Source organism: Falco peregrinus, chromosome 5 (genome assembly GCF_023634155.1).
Source record: "Falco peregrinus isolate bFalPer1 chromosome 5, bFalPer1.pri, whole genome shotgun sequence".
NCBI classification, from domain to species: Eukaryota; Metazoa; Chordata; class Aves; order Falconiformes; family Falconidae; genus Falco; species Falco peregrinus.
The window spans coordinates 13,307,193-13,327,510 of NC_073725.1; the positions used below are offsets into that span (position 1 = coordinate 13,307,193).

A 20,318-nucleotide genomic window follows, 5' to 3' on the forward strand; every position below is an offset into this window, starting at 1 on the left:
TTTCTAGTTTCAACTGCAGACTTTACTAAGTCATTAATAACTTCTACAAGTTGCAGAAGGTAATTCTGTAGCCCAACAGCTACCCTATGCTGCGAGAGATAAGTATTTGAACCTCATTGTGCTAGACAAAAATGGTAGATAGCATAAAATTAAAAGTTCATCGTTGCCTGGGAACAAGTGATCATGGCCAGATAGCGTTCATCATGGGTGAATGAAGGACAACCCTAATCAAAACTATGTATTTCTGCTGCTTCAAAAGAGCTGATTTCCACAAACTGCAAAAAACAAGAAGGGGAGCTGACATGGCAAAACATACTTGGTGAGAACACCGAAGGGAGGGCTCTCTTAAGAACTCTATGAAACGGCCAAAAGATGATGATTTTGCAATCATAGAAGGCAGTCACTTTCCCATAAAAGCTCAAAGCTGGCAGTTAGAAATAAAATGGAAAAAACAAAGATAAATGATATGTTACAGTTGCTGCAAATTACAAGTTACAATATCAAAAATTGATAAGGGGAGTTAATAGACAAGAAAAAAACTGTGGTTGTAAGAGCTGAAGACAAATGAGACATTTTAAGCGTGTTGGGAATAAAAGAAAACCCAGCGGTGATACTGGCCCATCAGTAAATGTAGTTCATAAGCAGTTTTGTGCTGATGTGGAACATCTAAATATGTTAAATAAGTACTTCTGCACTACAAAAGAAACAAACAGATGGATCTCAAGGGGATTATGAAGAACTGCCCCAGCCTGCCAGTAATAAGAAAGACAGGAATGACCACCATTCTTCTATAAGCAAACTTAGGTAACTTTTACTCCCTGTTCCAGGATAGCTACTTGGACCCTTTCACATGTTTTAGTAAACTTTGGAATACTTGTGAAATTCCAAAGGGGTGCTAATGTTATTATCAGTAGTCAAAAAAGGACAATTGCAATGACAGGAAAATATGGGCCAACATCAGAACCCTAAAAAATAATGGGAATACCTGGTTTAAATTAAAAATATTTCAAAGACATTAATATCAATAATTCCAGTCTTTTTAATGAAGACCAGGTCTGATCACATTTCTCTGATTTTTTTATGAGATTGCTCATTTGGTTAAGTGCACATTGATGATTTCAATTGTTAAGACAGTCTGAAAGAAAATGTGGTACCCCATGATGTCATTAAAGCAGATGCCAAATTGACTAAGACTTGCCTAAAGGACTGATGACAAAAGCTAGCTGACAGTAAGGAACCTTCATTGAATGGGTCTGTTTCTGTGAAAAGGGGGTCATGTCTGAAAACAAGACAAAAAGGAGAGAAATGGTAGAGTTAATAAGGACCAAGCAATAACATGAAGTAGTCTGAACTGAGTGGCAAACTGAGCCTTGTCAAACAAAATACATTTACTGTAACTAAATCACTGTAACAAGCTTGAAAGATTGTAGGTGCTGTGTACTGAGAGGGAGATGGCACTTGCTGAAAAAGATTTAGGGGTTGTAGTCACCAATTTATCATAAACGCTCACACTGACACTGGTGACAAGAAGGATTAATCTGCATCAGAGGAGTAGGAAGTAGGGGAGATAGTTTTATCTCTGGATGTATCACTGATGAGACCAATCTCGTGTACTGTGTTCCTGCCCATGTTTTGAAAAGAAACCTTGAAAAATTGGAGAGCGAGCAGATTAAGAGCTGAAAATGTGATTTAAGAATTGGAGAAAAATGCTGCTGTGAGACTTAAAGAGCTCAATCTGTTTATCGTTTCAAAAAGATTGACTTGATTACAGCATATAAGTACCTCTATGGAGAAAAAAAAAATACTGAATTCTGAAGGGCTCTTTAATCTAGCAGAGAATGGCATAAAAAGAATCTGTGGTAGAAACTGAAGTCAGACAAATTCAAATGAAGGACACGTTTTTTTCTTCTTAAGGTGGACAATACATCACTGGAACAAGATAACAAAGGCACCAAGACATTTTTAATGGGTTTATGTCTCCCAGCCAGGACAAGATGTCTTTCTGGAAGACAGGTTTTCACCAAATGCAGGTTACTGCCCTCAGTGCTTGTACATGCGTGAAATTTAATGAAATAGGATACAGAGGGCATCAGACCATATGACTAAAATGGTCCTTTGTGGTCTTACTTGACTATTTCTTGTTATGCTAAGTAAATATAAGAAGGGGTGGCTGCTGGTGAGCATCTGCTCAACATGATATTCTTTGTCAACTGACTGCAATCAGTCTCTGAAAAACATGACTACCCTGGGTGTGTAGGATTTTAAATGATAGCAGTACACGAGACGTTTTTGGCAAGCAGAGTATGAAACACCAAAAGACAATCAACATTAGTCACCTATTTTCATTTGTCAGTGCACTAAGCCGACAAGATTTCAATTCATCTGGGTCACAAAGGAGCTCAGAAGAGCTTAAGGAGAAGCTGAAGGAAAGGGCAGAAGCGTGAATCCATTAAAAACATTGGCCATCAGACTTAGGTAACGTGATAATTAAACTGCAAGCTTTGAAATGCTGGCAGACAAACCAGACAACTAATTCTATATGCAATATTACACTAGTAAATATACATCAGTTTTAAATATTCATAGATTTCTTGCCCAGCTTGTGCTTAAACGAATCAAGTTACCTCACCTGAAGCTATGATCCCCCATAATGAGCTGTGGTATGCAGTGAAGACTAAAAGGTTTGACACTGACAAGTAATACCTACCTCTCTGAAAGCAGCCAGGACCACACAACTGAATCATGTTGCACATAAACTATTGAGAACTGCATTTAAACATTAATGAACTAACATTCTTTTTAAATTGTTGTATTTGCCAGGATGTGAACTTGCATCTTCTCTCTTCTGCTTACAAAATTAACATAGCAATGTTCACTTCAGTGCCCTTTCTGTTCACATCACCTGTCCCCCCCTCCCTGAAGTTCGTTACATGAAGATGCAACCTGTTCAACCAGTGGGGAACCTCCTCTAAACTGTGCAGAAAACCAATGGCTGTAAACAAATAGTCAGAACACTGGAATAGCAATACATTCCTTACTGAAGGAAGAAAAAATACAGTTGGAGAGGGAGAGTTAATTTTGGAGATAGCATGTAAACTTTTTTTTGATTCTACTACTCCAAAATTGAAACCAAGGGTGCTTTCCAAACAAGAAAGCCATTTTATCTGAAAGAGACTCAAATATTTGGAACTATCTAATTTTGGCATGCAAACCCTAACACCCTGTGAATGGTTTGGACTTAAAGAAATTATTTAGAAAAATGTCAGGCCCTTTAGATGGTCTTAAAGATGGAAGCTTTCAAAATTACCATATACTTTTGCAAATCCAACCTGGAAGGTGCATAAAGTAGGGTCTCAGCTCTTTCTCTGTCTTTTTCCCAGGAGAAGCTGTGGGCTCCATTTTTAGAATTACAAAGAATTCCCAGCTCCAAATGGAGTAAACAAAAGCTGCAGGATCTCTGTGCTTGTGAAAATCAGATCCTGGGGCCTTAATAATTGAAGTGTCATGGTTACCTCTATTGGTATCAACATCACTTGTGGAACTCAAACGTTAGTAGTCTGGTGCAGGTAACTGAGATGGGGAAGAAAAAGCATTAAGAGGTTGAAGGGCATTAATTACCTTTTTGATGCCTAGAGGAGTAATGTTGCTGTGCTACTGGAGGCCAAGCAAAGGTGAAGGCTGATCATTCTATACAGTAAAGCGAAGAAGTAGTTAGGCTCTCAAGTTGCAGCATCTGATGCCTTCAAAGGAACAATATTACATTAGCTGGCTGGCAAAACACATTGTTCAGAACGTCAAGGCTCAAAACAACAAAGCATCACTAGGTGAGGCTTGAACCCTAAAGGCATCAGCAAAGACAACAAAGCCAGCAGAAAGAATGCAGAATTTAGGCAGCAAAACATGGTTACAGGACACTTCCTGGAGATTATATTCTGCATACCAAAGTGATCAGATGTCATCCCTTGAGACACACATAGGCCACACCTTCTTTTGGGCAGCAGATCAGACATCCAAAGGTCACACATCCTATGAAGAGTCTAGGTGGAGGAAAGCGTGGGGAGCAGTCCACAAACAGCAAAAGCCTCTGCATCCATAGGAGGCAGGGCAAGGAAGGACCAGTCAAATACCAGAACTCACCGCTATCCCTGCTGCTGATGCCAAGGCCAGGATGAGTGGGAGACAACAGCTGCCTAAAAAAGCCAGAGGCACTAAAAACATCCCACCACTCACTCCACTACAGGCCTGGGCTGGACATCCAGCTCAGGCCTGTGACAACCTCATGTTGCTAGTTTTATCCATTCTTAATGCTTAAATGGAAACTCGCTCAAATTGCTGGCAAGCCTTTTGTGGTTTCATAGACCCAGCTTAAATACCCTTGTTGTGTATTTAAATCTATCAAATCGCATCTACATTTTCGGGGGGGGGGGGGGGGGGGCGGGGGGGGGAAGTAGGGTAGTCCAAACAGGACTGTTTCTGATCTTTGAACACACAACCTTTGAAGACTGACTTTCGTTGATTCAAGTCAATAATAATTACAGATCTTACTTATATTCCCATGTTTAATAAAAAACCCTTGCAACATACATTATTAAAGGACAGACTACGTAAGGTGCCTGATCTCAAAATCTTAATACTCTTTTTGAATAACTGATACGTTGTGTACATCCTCCTTTAATGTTGGCAAACCAGGTCATGTCATCTCCCTTCCCTAATGCTAATTTTGTTGGGAGGTGAAAATTTAAAACCTCATAGGAGGAGGGACCTTGCAGGATTTGGGAATCAGCATACTGTTTCACCCATTATGTTTTAATCAAATATTTTCCTGGGGTAGATATGTGCTCTAGGAAAGATCCTCATGATAAAATAATGCTTAACAAATCTCATTACTCAGGCTTATGAATTTGCTTGCCCCTTCTCTAATTCAGAGGGATTAAATCACTCCTGCAAATTAAAAATAGGATGATCAACCAATTAAAGCAGGGCTTCTGTTTGCTGTTTGAATCAGGCAGACAAAAGAGGGAGCAGAAGCAATAAGGAAATCACATTCAAGAATTGTAGCAAATAAATGAGGATATTTAAAATTTCAGACTCTAATTTTATCTCAATATCTCATTGATTACATAGAAAAGACTACACAAGCTTCATTCTATTGGTTTATAACATTACCAAAATCTTTTGATAGCATAATTCACATTTGCCTGTTTCATTGTGTTCTAGACATAGAAACCTAGGGGAAAAGGGCTAATAAAAACAAGGTGTTTTCATCCTTATTATGTGTCTGTACTCCGTGTTTTTTAACAAAAAGATACTAGAAGTGTATTAGGGTTTTGGTTTTGGTTTTTTTTTTAAATGCAAGAACCTTAACATTCTATTTTAAATATAGAAAAGAGAAAGGGGATCACAGAGGAGGGGTAGAGAACAAATAGATAAACACCAGATAATGCTCTACTGCGGTCACTGCAGCTAGTGTGGTCATGTATGAGCTACCTTTAAACTTGCAAGTTTGGATATTGCCAAAAAAGTAGCAAAAGTAACACAATGCTCAAGGCAAGCTGCAGACTTTTCCTCAAGGCTGGGTGTTTGGCACATGGCCCACATGGAGCTACACACTGTTGCAGCCAGAGTGCTATAATACACAGGGCTATAAAAGACAATCGTATGTGCTGGCAGAACAGATCAAAGGTCATCCTTGGTTTATCTTGGAAGTTAGGAGATAAAATCCATGTATGAGGGTTACAAAAGTTGAAGATGCAATTAGTTAAATGACAGAGGTTTGCTCATCAATCAGCTGCATCAATTAGATTATCCCATAATGGTTCTTTTCCTAAATCTTCTACAGATACTTTTGAGTCAGGTTTTATTAGGTGTTTTTGGGACAATAAACTCTGAAAAGCACAACAATAGAGGTGAAATGCTCCACTTGCACATTTTTGTAGTGTCAGGAATCTTAAGAAAATGCTACATACCTGGTTGTCAACATGAAATAGCTTGCATGTTTGTTCCCCACTTGAAAAAAAATCTCTTGTGATTTTCCAAAAGAATAAAAACTAGGAAATTTTGAGGAGGCTAAGTATTTGCCATCCTGAAATACCTTTATGGCAAAAGCTGTAATTGTTGTAATTAGCATGCCATAAAATAAAAGGCATGAATATTGTTTCTAGAATCAGGATCTCTGTCCTTTGTAACTTGCAGCCACCAGAAGGAAACATGAGCCCGAGAAATGCACTCAGAAAGGTCTAACACTCCATCCAATGCAGGACATTATGTGGCACTGTAGGGAAGCAGATGCAGATACTGCAGAGTGTAAATGGAACATATCTGCATCGTCTTCCAGAGCACGTAACCATGTTAAGTAAGAAGAGCTAATGCATGAGATTCCTGTCTCTGTAAACTTCAGGAAAAGAATGAAGTTTATATCATTTCAAGACAGATTGTGTATTAATTCTTTCCTGTTGCAAAACAACGGCCAGGGACCATATAATATTCAAAAGGATGCAAAGCAGCAAGACAATTTCAGAATCACACTGAGCTAAGCAAAAAAGGAGCCTGTGGGTTCTGCAAGTGAAATGACCGCAACACTCACTTGCATGGCAAATGTAGAATTCTGTGTACAATGTACACTGAGCATCATGAAACTGCATTTGGGGACAAAAAAAGGTTTCTTCAAGCCATCTTCATATCTGATGTGACCTTGTACAATTTCACTGCAATGAGCACTATTCTTTGTATTTGTGCAAAGACCTGTTATGACTAAAGAACTCCAAGGTAAAATGAAATTGCTGTATGCAGGGACTATAATAGTTGATATCATAGCTGGGATATGGAGACTAGGCACAGGAAAAGAGCAAAGAGATATCACCATCCCACACCCAGAACCAAGTATTTTTTAATGGTAAAATGTTTTAAACAGTGTAAATACTGCATGTAGATTAGAGAGCAGGTTTCAGTTAAGTGGCTTACTACTTCTCTGTCTTCCAGGAGAAATAAAGCAGCAATACAGAGAGGACCAACTTTTTCAGGACAGTATTAGCTATACGAAACAAGAATGCACTTCTGTCCTATGTTGGCTCTTTCATGCTAGCGGAGGCAGAAATTAAGTATTTCAATGGCCCCTTTGTCTGTACACTGTTGGTTAAAAAGCACAGCTATGCCAAACATTGTTATTGTGATAATTGGAAGCAGTTTTAATATCTAGGCCCCCATGCAGAAAGTAAAGCGACCCAGTACTTCCAATGGAAACACATTCAACTGCAATTTGAGTCTGTCCTGATATATCTGGTTTTCATACAGCTTTCACAGCACTAAACTACGTCATCGGCTGCAAATAGGCAATGTTGTGCAACAAGCTGGCCGTGCAGACTCAAGCTTAAGACCAAGAAACAGATGGCTGGGAGTTGAGCTCAGTATAGCGCGTACCACTAATGTCTGTAATTATTTTTTTTCTTGGTGATTATTTCTCCAGCAACTCTTTTCTAGTGAGGAAAAAGGTTAGTTTGTGACAAAGCATCTCTTCTGAGACCAAAGAACATAAACAAGAAATACAAGCACCTCTCTGGACAAGAATTATGCTCACTCCTCCGAGCATCCTCAGCTCTTACATAATTTTAGAAGATCCTTTTGTTAGATCAAAAAAACCAGCTTGCATACAGGCAATAGTGTACAGAAAGGCCAGGTTAATGCCAATGCATTGCTGAAAGTGACCTACGACATTCCTGAGAGAGCATGGATCTGAACTCCTGTCTCCTGCACCTAGCATAGTGCCCTGCCACAAGGAGTACTGAAGTTGAGAATGAGCCAGTCATTTCATGTTGTTACATGGCCAAAATGTAGTGGAAGTGGAAGTCCCAGCCCCTAACTAGGAGAAAAACCTATCCTTGTTGCTGAAACACTGTAACCCCTGTTTCTGCTGCTCAAGGACTTGGAAGACCACTTCCTCCAGAGAAGGCATCCATGAAAAGCACCAGCTCTTTCTGCTGTTAGAGCTGAGGCAAACCTAGGACAGGTCTACCTGAGGAAGGCGCTGATGTAAGGTGTGGTGCCTGATGAGTATAGCACAGCCTTTATTCTGGAGTAGAGTTTTGACATGGATACCTGCAGACCTTTTGCAATATGATCAGCATACTAATAAAAAACCTAGAGTTTCCTGTATAGAAACGGCAATGTGTAAACAGATGAGAGAATAGGAGAACTTTGAACAAGAGGGCTTTTGAACGTTTTCAGCCACATTTTCACTTTGGCAAAGACATTCGCAACTGAATAGCTGAACTGGAGCCTGTGCACTGCTATTTCTTTCACCATCAAACACTTTGGGAGTGGTATTAGATATTAGGATTATGTGAACTGGTCTCTTGAAAGCAGCAATTCACACAGTATTTTTGAGCATTTTTTTTAGCAAACCAGCGTTGCAACTTGAGGGAAATAGTTCAAAGTCCTGGATCTTTCAGTTATGTAGACTCTTTCATGAGGTGTGCTGGTATCAGGCTGCCCAGGCAGGAAGAAGGATGCATTCTTTCCAATAATACTTTTTTATTTAATCATTCAGAACCTATTTTACTCTGAGACACCCTCCACTCAAACTTTTAAGGCATTCTTTGCCAAGACGCCTTTTCTCTTGGGGTCTCTGGATTTCACAGGTAAAGAAATGCAGACCGTGATTGCTCACTCAACCAGCTGTATTCAGAATAGTAGAGACGACAATGTTGCAGTCTTCTGTGCTTGATGACACAGAAGAATACACAGACTTACTCTACAGGCATATCAGAAAGAACAGAACCAAATGAGCCACAAAAACAAGGCCTAACAGCAGTGCGATGGAAAGAAATCAAAATGAACTTCCACCCTGTTTTAGAAAAGATGCCAGTACCAATTTACAAATAAACTGAACTATAGGGAAGATCTGACAAGTATATAAACCTAAAATGCACAAATATACATACTGTTAAAAATTAAATAAAGAGAAAATGCATCATTTTAACATATTCTTTTAGTACCTACTTACATAAAGCAATACAGAGTGGTATATAATACATTTAGGGATAAAGATGCCATTAAATTATATACTTCACAGCCAACTGTGGTCCATTAAAACCAGTTACATTCCCTCCTGAATCATAACCATCTTCAAACATTTAATGTCAACAGCAACATAAAACCAAAATATGTAATTTTACGTCATCTATGTTGCATGCTGCACACATGCAACCCATTTCTAAAGGTTTGCCTACAGTCTACAGCAGCTCAGACATAGAAGAACTAACACAACCACTGAAGCAGATTCTCTTACCACTGGTATTTAGAAGTGCTAAACCAGTAGCTCAAATCAGCATACCACCTTTTAAAATAGGGCTATTTATATTGATATAGATAATTCTTCTTAATTGTGTAGCTATTTGATTCCTCATCAAATGTCAATCCCTATAGTTTAGAACTTTTCAATAAAATTTCAATAATACAGTTCTCTAATATAAATTGACCGACTGTAGCAAAATTAGGTATCTCAGATTACTTCCAGTTTTTCAAGGTGACCCTTTAAGACCATTTGCCTTTTATTACAGTATTTGGCCATCAAAGGACAACACTGCTACTATTTTTTACCTTTCTCTGTAAATCCATAAATTTAATCTTAGTCCTTTGTTACTCAGTTCATTTATAGTGGCAGAGTGGCAATAAGGGTATTTGTTCCATACTGGATACTTTGGTTTCTTTTCAGATGTCAAACAAATTACTGAGTATTCTTAGTACTAGAACGAAGGTAATAGTCATGTTATTAGCTTTCAAGCAGAAACCTCTGTTGATAGCAAACAAGATTTTTTTGCTTAACAGTTCTAGCCCTGAGTATCTTTTACACCTTACTGCTCCCATTTTCTCAGAGGCTAGTCTTAAGAACTGGTGTAGTAATGGAAACTCAAGTATCCCAAAGAGTACTCTCTTATCTTTTTCCTTTCCAAAGAAAATATAAGTTTGTTGGAAGAAATACGTAAGTCTCTGACCCCGCACAGAATCATTAGAAAAATCTCATATTTTTAATTTTGTTACTCTGAGGGTTTTTTCAGTATTCTAATTCTCACAACAATAAAAGTCAGACACTAATTAGTTTTATAATAAGGCAAGCTATCAAAAATGGAGAGAGCTAATTAGTATTTCTCCCTTACCAATGCAAAAACCCCAATTCAATAAAAAGGTTACAGCAAAATGGTAAATAACAGGACTGCATTCCAGGGGTTTCTAGAATCTACTCAGCACTAAAAGGAATATGGAACTTTTGGTATATTAAGGCATTATAAACCAAATCTTTCCCACCTATTGGTAACTATGCATGACACTTTCAAAGTTACACAACTCAGAGTTGAGTTTGTTCGGAAACTACCTGGCGATATGTGTGCTGAAATGCCAGTTTCTGCCCAAGGACGACATAAATAATAATGGACTCTTTCTCAGCCACCTCTTTGCTGTGCCCTGTTCCACAATGTTACGTACAACCTCTTGGTGTAAAGAATGGGCTGAAGCTTTCACTTGATTTCTCTTTTACACCGTCTATACATCTGCTTTCTTCTGTTTTGTTTAAAGGCTAGAAGCTCAGTAGCCTTGAAACAACACAGGATCATTTTAAGAGACATTGTCTATGGCAAAGAGTCTAAAAGTTAACCTAGTTTGCAAGCAGTCCCACCTGGAGGGGTTTGATTTATAAAAATGCATAGGAAAGGCCAGATTTTCTCTCTCATTCTACTACTATAGACAATGACAGTGAAAAAGCAGATAGACACATAAGGTGGCAACATAGGAAAACAAACCAACAGGACTCCTGTGCTAGTCTCTGATGAGCCCCATCTCCTTTACCCTGCAGCAAGGTCTAACAGGGAAACAAACAAACATATTTTAGAAAGCTTATTTCAGAATATTATTTTTTTCTACAAGATTTGACAAGATCTCTGTAATGGCGGGTGAATGGTCAACATACAACGGATCTGTCTAAAAATCTGTGTCCAGTCAGTTTCTGGTGTGTCTCACTATCACTGTATCCATAATTGATACTAAGAGAGAACCTCGTTAGCTGTCTCAGAAGATAAAGGCCAGTGAGAAAACTGAATGGACCTGGAGGATAAACAGCTGTCCAAATCATGATGCACCTTGCTCAGGCATCAAGGGTTAAGCTTGTGACCAGGTTTGGGGCAAAAAAATTATTTCAGAGCAGAACGGCAGTGAAGGCTTGGAAGGTTTTGGTCTCCATCGATAGCCTGAGGGATTGTTTACTTTGTAGGACCTTCCAGACTTCTTTAGGGGACAAATTCTCCTGATACTTTAGAGTCTGAATGCACTGGTGATGCCCCAATCTCTTCTTCTCTTTTCCTGTGGTGTGGTGTGCTTTTGTGGTTCTTCTTTTTTGTTATGAACTTTTATGTTATTACAAGTTTGGGAGAAGTGTTCCGTGGCTCCTGGGATATACACAGAGTAGTATTTCTGTTGACTTATCTGTACTAAACATTTATCACAGGACTGCCTGCTACTGCAAAGGACTAAATTTGATGACTGAGGTGCTTCCTTCAAGATCCCTGTTCCATCTAGGTGGCCCTTTGAGTTTATGCCTTAACCAACTTAACAGGCAGCTCCCAGGATGTGTGCTCCAAATCTGCCCTGACCTGCCAGCAAAAAGAAAACTAGAGTCTCCAGAGCCATCAACACAACATAAGCTCAATATTGCTGTTAAAATAAACAACAAAAGCAGAGATTTCTCAGTCTGACTGCAGCTGCTGCTGCTGCTTCCACCATCTCCTTTCTCACCCCAGGGAATCAAGCTTCACACTGCAGATGTTTTCATGATACATCCTCCTGCCTGGCTGCCTAATATACTAACACCAGACTCAAAGCAACACAGGTTTTCCATCTACCTCTTTATCTAGCTCACTGTAATCCTTGCTCTGCAGATTTCAGTCCTTTCCCTCCTGAAATGTGTCATTTCATTTCATTTTTTCACCTCAAGCAGCCTACCGTCATTGCCACATACACAATTCCAGAGCCAATAGTAAAGAGCAGTGCTGAGGACAAATAGTATAATCAATGTGTTACCTAGATCCTGCACTGAACTAGTTTAGGAATTACAAGGAAAAATGCTGCCCCATGCGAGTTACTAAAGCTCCCAGTAAAGCTTTATAGTTAAACCTCTCTCTATGGCTACTGCCCAAAGACCTGAATCAATTAGCAAGGTATTTGGAGGAAAATATAAAGACAAAAGTAGATCCACATTTATACACACACACACCCTCCTTCATCCATTCTCCTTCTCCAATCCATCAAGATACCTGACCCACTTTCTAAATCCCTGTTGTTGCAGATGTTGCTGATGCAAAGCCTGTTTCAGCTTATTGGAAAGATACATTCATCAGAAAAATAATGCAGTGCAGCAGTGTCTTCTTTTGTCAGGAGCAGCTGGAATTATTGCTTACTTGGTCACCCCAAGGCATTCATAATTGGGAGGCAGGAGATGTGTGTGCCAAGACAGGCTGTAAAAGACACATTTTATGCCAAAAGCAGGTTGGGAATATCTTTGTAAGTACAGCAAATGCCTTAATTTATACCTTAATGAAGGCAGTTTTCTTGGATTTCATTTTCATGGTTTGCATAGAAGCATTTGATCTGGTGCAATAAAGATTCAAGCAACATACATTTACGATGGCGCAGTACCAAAACCTGTTACTTCTGTCTGCAACAGATTCATAATTCCATGACACAGAAAAAAATAACTTCGCAACTGCTCACATTTCTGAGTATTCAGATATGAATCTGAGGGTTTAACTTCACGATGGAGTAACATTAGCTTAACCAAAAGCATGATTTTCTATTAATATAATGCCATTTAAAATTTAAGTTAATTTAAGCATTGTGTTAGTCTAAGCCCTGCTCACCAAGCTTAATATAAAATCACTTTATGTCCCAATGCACCCGATAGTTTGCAGTACCAAAGAACATGGGTTTCCACTAAGATGACAGACTGGGAATGGGAATGGCGGAGCTGTGGGCACACAGTTCTTCCTGACAGGTCTCCTATGGCAATAGTACCTGCTGGCAGAGCGAGGGTAGCAAACAGCAAGGAGACTACAGGGCTTAAACCAGTGCAGCTGTTTTCTTAGCAACTGACGTAATCTTGCCCGCAAACACGCAGTTCTAGCAGCTTCACCACATGGGTGACAAGTTGTTACTTGTCACATTCCTTTGCTTGGCCATAGTCTGACTAGAGCTATCTGCAAAGAAAGGAAACCAGCAGTCTAGCTCCAGATGAAGAAGGATTGTGGGCAAGGTTGCCTCTCTTGACTCCTTCAGCTATACTGCTCACTGCATCCAGCTCAGGTCCACCACCAGGACCGTGCTCTGCAGTTTCCCAGTGGTAAACCTTCCTGTCCTCTTGTGTCTTCAGGGGCAGGCTGAATAGACCAATTCACCAGTCTCTGAGCAAGCCTGTCAGGAGCCTTCCCCCTGTCAGAAGGAATTATTACTTACTGCTTTCTACTTAGTACTATGTATTACCTATTACTAAACTGTACAGGCTTTGTGTATGGATGGAGAGTAAAGGAGAGACCTTTTCTGGCTGAGGAAGTCCATGTCAAAGCCAAACCCACGTGCAGGACTATCCCTGTGCATTTGACACCACTTTGGCCGTTCCTGTGAACAACTCAGCTGGGAATCGAAAGTGTTACAAAAGTCAGTCATCAGGATGGGACATTGTAGGCCACTGACTCCCAACTTTTTTAGTCTACGCCACAGTTCAGTGAACCCTTTTGCAGCTGATCGCAACTCGTGGCTCTTCAGCAGTATTGTTTGACTGAGGGCTCTGCAACGCATTGGGCTAGCATCTCTGCACCATCTGCACGTGTGACTGCAGGCCAGTAGTACCCCAGAGGTCTGTGTGTTGACTTTCATTACATGATACAGAAATCTCCTCCGTGACCTCAAGTGCCTCTACACAGCATTCAGAGAAGTCCCCCTGCAAAGATCAGGTTGCGGGACCAGGGCCAAAGACAGTCACACACAAAGCTGCACCATAAAAAGCTCTTTCCTCATACCTCTTCCTGGATAAATAAAACTTACCTCCAAATGATCAAATATTACTAAAACTCCTCCACTTATTTCAAAGATATTATCATCTTCGTTGTTTATCAGGAAACATTTTCACTGGAATTTTCCAGAAAAAAATGTGACCTCAAATTCCCAGATGCCTTTATATTTTAACCCAAGTGAGTGGATGATCATTATTCTTCTAAAAGCAGAAAAATAAATTAACAGTCACAAAACAGAGAAAGAGAACACTGATCCATTTTGACACTTACGACTTTCAGATCAGAGACCTATGAAAACAGTACTGTCCTGTCAAGATATAAGAAAAATGAACCGGATGAAAATCACCTAAGGAATGCTAATTAGGCTTATGCTTCTCTGTCCGTTCCTGACATGCTATGCATTGAACTTGTGCTTCTTCTCTTTGCAACTGAAAGTGAAGGAGTGAAATTTCTGACATTTGTTGCTGGGCTGCACTGACCATTAAACAAATAGGTGAGGTTACAGGCGATAGAGTTGTTACGTCATCATCTAACTGAGCTGGAAAACATGCATTTTTAGGAATGAAAAGGAAGGCTTGTACCAAAGCACAGGATTATGGCTACGTGATTAGAATTGTGCAGGACAGAGTACCTCAAGACAAAAGCCTGAAAGGACTTGGCTCAGAGCAGCAATGTGCAAATGCAGTTTCCATGGGAATGAACTATTTTGGTCCAAAAAAGAAGCTGCTTTGGATTCAAGCTGGGGCAACCGTACTAAGGCAAAGGCACCACGTGGTCATCATTTTTTTTCCCCTTGAAGGGGCAAAGGTTTTCCAACCTTACCCCACTTACACATTCATAATCACAGAATATGAAACCAATTCAAAGCCAATGGAGTAAGTATTCACACCTTTTCTTCACAAAGTTTCTCTACTATTGATGGCAATTCTTAGCCATTAATACCAAAGGTTCTTTTCCTTGCTGGTCAGCCTTCTTGCTAACTGTTGTCATTATGACCATGCCACCACAGTGATCATCATGACAGTGTGTTACAATGGAACTTAAAATACTCAAGAAATCCAATCTTAATAGCTATATACTGTAAACTAAGCAGGCACTGGTCTGCGTTCTGAACTGTGATCATCGGTACCACTGAGGTGTTAGCATGCTCCCAGCCCAGTTCTCACCCATGCTAACTCCCACTCTCCCACATCCTACCTGGGCTCAGATTTGGGGTGGAACAGTATTGCCATGTCCTTATTAAGCCATTTGGGCTCAGTCATCATGTCTGAAGAGGGAAAGAGAATTAGCCATGTGAACGTGATCTAGGCTACACTACCTGGCCTAAAGGCAGAGAATGCTCCCTGGCCCGATTTATGCAGTTAGAGACAATGCCCTTACATAGTCTTTATAGTACTGTGCCACAGAGGCCCATCTTAAGGCCAGATTGTCACACTAATTGCCACCTAGAAAGCCCTCTAGATGGCTTTGTGTGGAATCCATTAGTAGTCAGAGAGGGAAGCAGACCCTGGGTGCATCTTAGGCTTCACAGTATATTTACAGGTGCACTTATTTACAGCTGAAGGGCTCTGATCTCACTGTGAGCTCAGTGAGTCTCCTCAGTGAGACTGAAGTGATTTAAATATTTGACATGTGGTCACGAGTTATTTTTGAAAAATTTCTTTGAAATAGAATATGTATATATTTAAGTGTGATAAAACTAGAACATTTTCCAACAATGAAAGTCGGTTGACACTGCTTAGGAAATCTGTACAACTTTTACTGATCTTTCAGATCATCACAGTTCATATCACCAAATTACATTTTTTTCAAGAGGAAGGGAAAAGAAAATTAACTGCTTTATTTTGGAGTCATTAATGATCTCATGTGAACTTTCCCCACAATGATTAATCTAACAAGGACACTTTCAGCTCCAGCAATCTGTGCCCAAGTGCAATGGATGTGAATATTTAGTGTTTTTTAAAACAATGAGACACTATCTTGTGGATAACTGACTAGCTGAAAAGGGTCACATAGACATAGTCCAGCTGGCTGGACAAAAATGCACATCGCTCTCAGCTTATCTGAAGTAAAGCAAAATACACTGTCTTTGGCTGTCCTTGTTACACAATAACAGGAAGATTTTGGTGGGAAAAGAATGTTGCAGGTGGGAACAGAAAACTACAGAAGAGAAACTAGGGGTGGGCTTGGTATTTAGGCAACTAACCAATAATGAGCTTAACTTTGTAATATGTATGAGCTAATTATAACAAGGTATAAAAGATGACTGTAAGGCACAATAAATGAAGTCTGCTGATCACTCATATTGAGCGACTGTGTCTTCCCTCCGTCGCGACAAATGGCGCCCGAACAGGGACCCTAGAGAGGGCTGAACCTGCGAGCCACGGTTCGACGGAGATTCGGGTACCGGTGCTGAAAGCAGCGCAGGAGGCGGAAGGGCACAGTCCCCGCGCCCGGGAGCACCTACAGAGGGTCCCGCCGGCCACGCGTCGCCGAAGTCTCGCAAAGGCTGCAACAGCGCTGGCGAAGGTATGGAGAGACAAGCGACGTACGATTCGCTCATATGCTTTTTAGAAAAGCGGAGCGTTCGGGACATAGATTGTAAAAGGGAATTCCTCGGGTTATTAGCGTATGGGATAGCGTCCGGGTCCCCCGCGGCAGCGGCGAGCGGCGGCGCAGCCCGGCAGGCCCCGTCCCGGCCGCGGTTTCTCTCCAAGGCGGCACCATCCCCCCCCTCCGATCGGCGCCATGGCGATGCAAGCGGCCAAGCGAGCTGACATCCGGCTGCCCCCAGAGGTCAATCGGACCCTTTATATTCGGAACCTGCCGTATAAAATCACAGCGGAGGAAATGTATGATATTTTTGGGAAATACGGACCTATTCGACAAATCAGAGTTGGAAACACTCCTGAAACAAGAGGAACAGCTTAAGCTTCTCAAGGAAAAATACGGACTTGATTACAAACCCACCAAAAAAAAAAAAAAAAAAAAAAAAAGTGCTTCAGATGTCACCTACAAGAAATGGGTTTCTGCCTTGAACTATCAAACATCTCTGTGCTTAAAGAGAAGCCTTTTTGCCTTGATGGAGATAATTTATTCTGTATTCTGTATTTATGCTGTATTCTGACTGTGGAAATTGGTTGGGACTAGGAGGCTGGCTTAAAGGCATTTTGCAAACGGGATTATTATTTTTGATCATTATTGTAATAATAGTTTTTTGATCAAAACCAGCCAAAATTATTTGTAAGCATTAGGCATATCTGAAGAGAATGCCTTTATTTGAATCAGCAGTTAAGGTGTAGTTTAGTCTGATGCTGTGGTTTTATCTGCTTCTGGTGAATTTTTGAAGTGATGAAATCAGAGATACTAAGAGTTATGAGGTAATAAGGTAATAATCTAAGTAAGGGTGCTGTCTTTTATATCTACAAGTGCAATATGCTTTTATGTAGCAGAGAGAAACTTTAACAATAATGTTGCTTGAGCGAGATGTGCATGTGACAACTTGGGAAAAGGGCTATCACAACTGGAGTGCAACAGTGTTTCTATGTCTGGCAGAGTGAAATCTTTCAAGCCCTGAGTTTAGACAGTCTAAAATAAATTGTTAGTATTCAGAAAACCCATCTTAAGCCTCTTTTGCTTACATAGTGTTATGGAAGTCAACTGCTATTGTAGAGAATTAATGATTTTTAATACATATTAACAAATACTACTATTTTAACTTGAGGCAGTTGAGTGAGAAATACTCACGTGTAGCATTTGAGGGAATGTCAGCATAAATCGCACTTACATTAAGACTGCATTTTTAATTACTGTACTCGTTAAGATTCAATGACGCCATAAGGCTAAGGCCTTTTATCACAGATTGGTTCTGAACTAAAAGGTGTGTGCACATGTAGATATGCACATTTGTGTTATTTTCCTTAATTGGCTACAAAATAATATAATTAGGTTGGGGACTAGATCTTGGGAATTTGTCTATTATACTTCTGTTTGTTAAGGAACGTGCATAACACACAGCACCCATGTAGGCTTGGCTTGTGGCATAGTTGTCAAATTTAGCATAGACATTCAGACAGATAAGCAACGTACTCTTCTTGTGTGTATCACCTACAAGCCATTATGGCTTAGTGTGTAAATCTGTATGTAACTATTGAAAAAAACACTTATGAATGTATATAGCTTAGAACTAATTTTTCCCCTTTGTTAATTCTTTGATATCAATGAGGTATTCTTCAGAAAATGTATGGACTGGTTGGTTGCATAAGGGCAGTTGTTATTTGGACAGAAAATTGTTAATGGTCAGGGATTTTCCACTAAAATATTTGCAAATATTCCTAGTCAAACATCCGTTTGGTTTCTTTTTGGGTTTTGAGCTTGCATTAGTCCATGTTCAGAACTTTAAAATTACCTTTGAATTTTTTAAACTTTTTATATCACTGGAACAGAAAGAGCATCTAAATTAAAGCTTCAAGCTAACTTTATTTTTCAAGTATTTCAGGAATTATACTTCTGAACTGACATTTTATAAGTTGGCTGTGTATTTTCCTGTGTTAAAACGCTGTTATTGAAAATGGTCAACCAGGCCTATGTCGCCCAAAATAAAAACGGGGGAATTGTGGATAACTGACTAGCTGAAAAGGGTCACATAGACATAGTCCAGCTGGCTGGACAAAAATGCACATCGCTCTCAGCTTATCTGAAGTAAAGCAAAATACACTGTCTTTGGCTGTCCTTGTTACACAATAACAGGAAGATTTTGGTGGGAAAAGAATGTTGCAGGTGGGAACAGAAAACTACAGAAGAGAAACTAGGGGCGGGCTTGATATTTAGGCAACTAACCAATAATGAGCTTAACTTTTGTAATATGTATGAGCTAATTATAACAAGGTATAAAAGATGACTGTAAGGCACAATAAATGAAGTCTGCTGATCACTCATATTGAGCGACTGCGTCTTCCCTCCGTCGCAACACTATCTAACTGCTTTGTTTGGATTCTTCTTCAGGAAATGTTCTCCATATTGATATTTTCGTAATGTTACAACTGAATCAAGGATCTGCAAGACATTTTGAACTGGTTTAACATCATCAAGTAGATGAAATGCTATGAAGTGGGCAAAGCGTGAACTTGCGTGAGATACTAAACTGGGGCCAAGTGAAAAGGGAAGGTGCCAAGATGGGTACTTGGGGGGGGTGGGGGTGGGAAAGAACATCAGGAGCAAGATTTCTCAGAAATCCCATTCCCTGCAATATCAGTGACCTGTGCAGGTCATAATTAGATCAGAGTCCCTGCAAACCCAGAGAGCAAAGGATGGGAAAAGCCACAGAGTTGTCCCAGATCACTGAGATGAAGATAAGTCTCAGGAGAGAAGAACATACCACCGCAAAGGCTAAAGGCCAAAGGAAGCAAGCATAGGGCCAAGCTCAGGTCTGTCTGCCCAGAATCCAAAAGAGCAAATTCCAAGTCCCAGAAATATTAGACAGGAATCCCTAAACCAAGATACCAGTGCAGAGTATATAAGGAAATAGTACCCACTGGGTATGTGCACACAGATGGAGAGGCCGAGACTGTGAAGCTCAGAATCAGATTCCCAGAATTCAGTTTTTAGGGTATCGGTGCTCAAGCGTAATGGGAAAGAGACACAGTTAGGAATCAAAGATCCTGGATTTGATTTCTGGAAGCTAACTAGAGGAACTCAGGGTCTCCAGCACTACAACCTCTGGATGTGAAAACAATAAATATTTTTTGAAAGTTTGTATGCCAGACAACTGTGTACAAGGTCAATTTTCAAGAGGGAAATAAAAACTATTCTCTGTAACACAGATAATCAATAGGGATCAGCGCAGGGGACACTGGTAAAGTTCTCAAATTATGTGATGTATGCAACCAAAGTACCTGTTTTCTGTGCATTGTGCCTTCAGACACCTGGCAAACAGAACATTTTATATCAGAGTCACTTCTGGCTATTAAGGAGGGTAGTCACATAGCCTTCACTGAAGGAGATTGGTTTGGTTTGGTTTAGCTTTATTGTAGTCTTTGCAAGTTGCTGCTTTCCCAATATTTAAGTTCCAGCACCTTCACTGTGTGATAGAGAAGTGGATCTGGTAAGCCTGTGACAGGGAGGGATCTTGGCAAAAGACTCTTGCTGAAGACGTTCTGAAAGTCTCTTTCAAGTACTGGGTCTTATGAGAGGGCTATCTGTGCTTCACAGTAGCACCATGGTCTTGCCTCTCCACCAACCCATGCACCAGGTGCCACTACAGGCAGATTA

The 20,318-nt window shown here is 40.1% G+C and overlaps 1 protein-coding gene across 1 annotated transcript in view; it reads right to left on the reverse strand.

The window, feature by feature from the left end:
* The window catches only part of GADL1 (glutamate decarboxylase like 1), a 135,582-nt gene that overhangs the window by 86,208 nt on the left and 29,056 nt on the right, over positions 1-20,318 (reverse strand). The window lies entirely within an intron of this gene.